Below are 7,101 nucleotides of genomic sequence, written 5' to 3'. Positions count from 1 at the left end.
GCGAGCCCGAGTCTGGCTCGGGGATACCGCTTTTGGTATAAAAATCTTACCCTGAGCCAGACTCGGGAATACCGCCAGGGGGGTTAATGAAGGTGCGACATTTAGCAACTCACATGGTTAAAAGAGGCACATCTAAGTATGCAGGGATCCGGGGTAAAGCGATCCACATAGCCCGTCGTCCTCACCACCGGCTCTCACCAATGTCTGCAGAGGCGCATTGTGGGGGTTAATACCACACCGATAGCGGCCGAATCCTGCGGCAATTCCGACACTATACCGCCACCGCACCTCCACTGCCCCGTGTGAAAGGGGCCTAAATGTATCCATATTGCTACACATGGAGACGCCTCTCTTCTCTTTTTTTCTCTGCAGCTCCTGCTGGATTTTGCTTCTAATCCCCTTGTGGAAGCTTCCATTTGTGGATAGCTATGATCTTTTTATACGGGTTATAACCTAAAAGAACTATGAATAAATAGTTGTGGAACGAATCATCTGAGTTTTCATTATTTCTTATAGGGAAATTTGCTTGGATTACAAGCATGTTTCCAGAACGAATTATGCTCGCAATCCAAGGTTTTACTGTGTTTAAAGTGGGGGTTCACCCATAAAAAAAAAAAATTCCGGGTTCCGATGACTGCTTGACTGGGCGTTCCTATCCTTCCGTACGATGATTGACGTCTTGTGAAACAGGTGACCTGTCGCACAACGCGCGTCACCAGACGTTGGGAAAGAGCCGAGCTGCGAGTCGGCACTATACCTATGCCTGCGCAGTCAGCTCTACACGGCGGGCGCAGGCGCCATATAGTGCCGACTCGCAGCTCAGCTATTTCCGGAAATCTGGTGACGCACGTTGTGCAACAGGTCACCTGTTTCACAAGCCGTCAATCATCGAACGGAAGGATAGGAACGTCCAGTCCTGCAGTCATCGGAACCCTGAGGCTGGGATAGGAACGCCCAGTCCCGGAGTCGTCAGAACGCGGAAGCCCTGGACAAAATCCGGATATAAAGGTAAGTACAGAGCAAAAAAAAAAAAACTGCCGAAATGAAATGTACTTACTATTGTACTTTTTAATGTAAAATAAATCGTTTTTAGGGTGAACCTCTACTTTAAATACTTTTTATTCCTATTTTTATTCAGATGAATTTTAAAAAATTCTTATTTCACATCACCTTTTGCAGTCAGCAGATGGTGAATAGGAGTCTTGTGTTGCAGGGTTTCAGATAGTTGGTGTACTGCTGTGCTGTACTGGATATCAAGTTACTCATATACACCACACTAAAATGACTCAGAGCACCCCTCCTAGAGACAGTTTTGCTTGGATCTTTATTCTGAAGGAGCAATCAACAAACAGGAGTTATTGCTGGGCTTTCTGATTAAGCAGCTCAACATGCACTGTGCATACTGAACCATGTATTAAATATACATGTTTACATAAAGAATGTATAACGTTAAAATGTTTTTAAAAAAACTTAAAAAGGAAAATAAAAGTGACCAAAAAATACTACAGTTTTAATTTAGTCGCTATTAATGTATTCAAACATGCTTGCTATTTTCACTATAGATGTGCAGTTGTGCACAAGCACATTCAACATCCCTCAATATCCTAAAGCAATAGCTGTGCAAATATCACAGATACCACTCAGCAAGTGTCAGGAATTGGATGATATAGCTTCCAAGCTTGTTTATTTAGGATGTCAATTGCAAAAGAAAAGAAACCGTAGAGTCTTAATGCATGCATTATTGATTGGTACCCTAGCATATAAGATGCAGGAACACTGAGAAACACAGTTAGACCTTCCAAAGGATCCAGATGAGAAGAACATAAGACTTAGCATGGATAATAAGACGGAAACTGTGAAAAAAAAGGTAGGATGCCACTGAGTGAGATAATTGTGTTAAGTCCAAGGAGCTGCTGCATCAAAAACACCTTTGAGCACTGTTAGGTATTTTTTCAATGGATTCAACAAACACTAATGGCAATCCCTGCTGAGCATGTTTCTTACGGGAAATAGGCCACAAAGGTGGAGAAAGTGCGTGGTGTCAGATATAAATGTAATTTCAATTGTGTTAACTTGTCTTGATGAATCAATGTTTTAACTTTCCTCAGAATGCTATTATTTCATTTATATAAAAGGACACGGTTGTAACTGTTAGAAAACATGAACTGCAAATCCAATTATATAATTTCTTCCTTTAAACCGTACAAAATTGCCATTTTCATAGGGTGCTATTCAACCTGTAAAGATTTATTTAATTAACACCTTGCAGATAACTGTGGCCACGGGAGCAGAACACAGTTGATGGTTTGAACATGTTTTCTCATGCCACCTGTAGGAACAGACTTCAGCTAAGAAAATGTAATAAAGCTCACTTTACTTTACTTTACTCACAATAAAATGTATCTGCCATGGTGACTATACATCTGGCTTATACTATAATATATATATATGTATATATATTTTACAGAATTTAGATGGTGCTAGCAGTTTGCGCTTTACAAAATAAAGAGAGACAGTACAGTTACATTACAATTCAAGACAAGAGTGGTGGTACATCCCTGCTCGGGAGAGTTTACAATTTAAAGGGAGACACAAGTGATACAATATGCATTAACTGTGTGGGGATAAGTTGCTCAAGAAAGTAAAAGGTTAGGTAGAGGCGGGATAGGCTTGCTCAAAGGAGTTTTCAGGAATCGCCTAAAGGCAGACAGAGTAGGAGATAGTCATACGGGTTGGGAAAGGGAGATCCAGAAGATGAGAGAGGCGCTGGAGAAGGTGGCATACATGGGAGGAAGTAACAATAGAGCAAGAGAGCAGGAGGTCTTGAGAAGAATGACGAGGACAGTTTAGTTGATATTCTGAGATGAGGTTGATGATGTAACAACTGGCAGAGTTGTGGATAGCTTTGTAAAATGTTGTTAATATTTAGATTTTTTTGGTAGGACAATTGGAAGCCAGAGGAGCAGAAAAGGACTGGTAAACACTAAACTGTTAGTAATAGTGTGGTGTTGTTTTTCAGGGGTTGGGCTTGGCCCCTTAGTTCCAGTGAAGGTGTCAGCATACCAAGACATTTTGGGTAATTTCATAATTTCATGATCCTAACTTTGTGGGAACAGCTTAGGATGGCCCCTTCCTGTTCCAAAATGACTGCGCACCAGTTTACAAACAAGGTCCATAAAGACATGAATGAGCAAGTTTGAGGTGGAAGAACTTGACTGGCCTGCACACACGCTGTGTTCCGCATGACTCTGAATGATTTATCTTTGGCTATTTCCGTTGTCCCGATTTTGGTTCATACTGCATAATTTAATGGGGGGGGGGGGGGGGCTGTGGCGGCGGCATTGAAGGACCCGGCCTTGGGGCGGCAAAGGGAGTGAATCTGGGCCTGTGTAGACATGTTGTCAAGATCCACAGATATAAAATGTCAAAGGTTAACTTTACAGTCCTGGCAAGAGTACACATTCCAATGAGAGGTGGAGATTGGAAATAGATGCTGCTCCAGCACAAAGTACGCTGACCAGGCGTCTGAATGCCACATCTCCTCCAGAACTCTATGGCCGCGTACAGACGAGCATACATGTACGATGAAACCGGTCCGCCGGACCGTTTTCACCGTACATGTATGCCCGGGGATTTCTGTATGGTGGCTGTACTCACCATCATACAGAAATCCGCGCGTAAACAATACGCGGGGCGTGTCCGCGCCGTTGCGGCGACGATGGCGGCCCTGCCAGTTCAATGCTTCCACGCATGTGTCAAAGTCATTCGACGCATGCGAGGGATGGCGGGCGCTCGGACATGTACGATAGGTCTGTACAGACGACCGAACATGTCCGAGCGGGCAGGATTTCAGCGGGCTGTTTTAAAACAAGTCCAGAAATATTTGCCCGCTTTGAAAAGGCCCGGCGGGCAAATGTATGCTGGAATCCTGTCCGCTCGGGCCTACACACGACCGAACATGTCTGCTGAAACTGGTCCACGGACCAGTTTCAGCAGACATGTTCGGTCGTGTGTAAGGCCCATTAGAAGTAGAAAGCTTTAGGCCATTTCTGGAGGGTTTTTCTTCAGGGAAAAAACAGACTGATCTAGAGACTAAACTGATGGACTATGTAGGTTCCATTTGAACTTTAATGGGAGTATTAAAGTGGAGGTTCCATCAAAAAAACTATTTTGCTTTAAACTCTAGCTTACGACTAAAAAATAAAAAAATAATAATATTTTTTTTTTACTCATCTGGAAATGCCTGTTGCTATGCGGTCCCACGAAATCTGCCTTTGAATCCACCTAGGATTCTGACATCAGACGAAAAGGTTGATAAAAGCAAACCTTTGCAGGAGTCGGAACAAAAGGTGGAATTTACAATGCCTAAACCAAGTTCCCCACCAGATACTGCTGAACTACCTGAAGTCAAAAGATCCACTCGGACTACAAAGGATATACCACCCTGCAAGCTGTCATACACTGTCAAAACACACAGCATACTTGAACCAACAACCTGGGAAGACATAGAAAAACTGCCAAAATGTGAAGCCAATAAACAGAGTAAGGCAGCAGAAGAAGAATTAAAGTCACTTCAAGAAAGCAACCACCAGGGTTTGAGCAAGGAGACAACCTTGTGTGTAAACTTCAGAAGAGCATCTACATTCTTAAACAATCTGCAAGGATGTGGAATGAGAAAGTTAACAAAATACTTACTAGAGAGGTATTCTCAAGAAGTAAAGCAGACCCCTGTGTCTACTCCAAGAATCAAGAAGACAGATGGAGATACATCCTTATCTATGTCAATGACATTGTAGCCTGTTTTGAACAATAAGGGGATTTCAATCACATAGTTCAAAAGCTCAACAACAATTTGGGAATCAAAGAACTTGGGAACCTTAGCTACTATCTGGGAATCCAAATGGAGAGAGGAGAACATGAAAGTTATCTTCTCAACCAACCTCAGAAATCATGAAACAATTCCATATGCAAGATGCAAATGAATTGAAAACCAGGCTATCAAAAGAGCAATGAAGCAGAAAACTTGCTACCCAACAATGACACAAATCGCAGAGCAATTGGTAAGCTGCTATATGTTGCCACTGTGACAAGACCAGACATAGCCACAGCAGTGGGCATACTATGCAGGAAAATCTCAGCTCCCTGTCAGCATGACTGCAATGCAGTAAAATGAGTGATGCAATACCTCAAAGGAACAATTCAGATGAAGTTATGGTTATCAGCAACATCACATCCAAAACAGGTCGAATATGTGGATGCTGATTTGGGCTGGGGACTGCACAGACCGTAAATCCACAAGTGGATTAATCTTCCAATATGGGGAAGGAACCATAAGTTGGCCTAGTCGAAAGCAAGCAACTGTCGCTCTATCTTCCACTGAAGCAGAGTACATTGCAGCAGCACACGCATGTCAAGAAGTGATATGGATTTGTCAACTTTGTGTGGACATTGGGATAGACATGTCAAAACCAATTCCCATTTTTTAAGACAACCAGGGCTGTATAAAGCTAAGCTTACACAATCAGAAAGGGTCAATCCTAGGACCAAACACCACAATGTCAATATCACCTACTGAGGGATAATCAAGGACAAGGCATTTTTTGACATTCAATATTGCCCATCAGAGGAGATGACTGCTGATGCACTCACCAAGCCTTTATTGATGGAACATCATAGTTATTTCCAGAAGAAGCTGAATATAATTTGACAAAGCTCATGCTGTTGAGAAGGGGTGTAGGAAAAGAACAACAGCATGTAATGTAAAGTTGTTAATAAACTGACAATATTGTATGCATTATACCTATTATGCAGCAGGTGGCACTGTAGTACTATAGTGTATAGTTCATGTTTTCTATGATATAACAGGATGAATTGTCTATCTCTGTGCTTGTACTTGTATATTCCTGCTTCCTGTTCATGTTTTTCAAAGCTGTAAGACATGTAATATATTTCTCCATTAAAGTAAAGACATATTACTGCATACAAGAAGCTTCCAGTGCTTATTGCAATACTCTGCACAATACAAAACCTTTTTCGTCTTTTTCGTCTTTGTGCATGCACAAGGGGGACACTCGGCATATGCTTAGATCTGCCAATGAGCTCTGCCAGGGCCCGAAGGTCGGGCAGACCCTTTGGTGCATCTACCCACGCATGGAATTGAGCATACATCATTCTTGCCTAGGCAAGAAAGTAGGAGGTGCTGCCCTGCAGCACAAAACGGCAGAAGCCTGATGCACCATACCTTCAAAGATGGCAACACCAATGGGGGGCAACCCCAGAATTAAGGGGACTGACCCCTTAAAGTTTTTTGGTCCATGTGCAAATGTCAGGTTCTAAGGGCTAGGTAAAGCCTTTTGGTGCATCTGCGCATACATGGAATTGAGCGCACATCATTCTTGCCTAGGTGAGAAAAGAGGAAGTGTTGCCCTGCAGAAAAAAAAGTAGAAATCCCCCCTCCCCCCAAAAAAAAGTGGGGGAGGGGGAGGGGCTGGAGTCAGGTTCAAATTTTTTTTTTTGAGTGGTAAAGGTTTGCTTTAAGATTTCTCCTTTGAAGAAATTGCAGATAACCTTTTCTGTACAGATAAGTAGAACATTCATGCAATTCATAAAACTGATTGGCATTATTGGTCTAAATGTGTTTGTTTCAGTATTAAATAGTGTGTCTCACTTCACTGACAACACTGATGTAAGTAACTTCAAGCACTGAGCTGGAAATTCAAAGGTTCTATTACATAACACAGAATAGTAAATGAGGACAGATTGTATGACATACGACTGTGGCCGAAGTGGCAACCTGAACTGCTGCCTGAGAGTGATGCCTGTATAATGCATGATGCATTCACTTCTCAGGAATCATTATAAACACACACAAGTCAGCAAGTATTCAGTGGGCATTAAATATCACAGATAATTTATTTTTATCTCTCCTTTCGAGAGAAAAGCTGACAAATCTGGATTTTTTTTTTTTATCACCTAGTCCCTGCATCACCTACTCTACTGCATCCTCATTAAAAAGCTGCTGTACTTCTGTTGTCAGATTTATGGTGGTGGCACTACTAGGTTGCATAGCTATCCAGCATCACAAAGAAATGAAGATTTGTC

The sequence above is a fragment of the Rana temporaria genome, chromosome 3, assembly GCF_905171775.1.
Source record: "Rana temporaria chromosome 3, aRanTem1.1, whole genome shotgun sequence".
Taxonomy (NCBI): domain Eukaryota; kingdom Metazoa; phylum Chordata; class Amphibia; order Anura; family Ranidae; genus Rana; species Rana temporaria.
The sequence above is the reverse complement of the archived record's forward strand: the minus strand, read 5'-3'. Positions refer to the sequence as shown.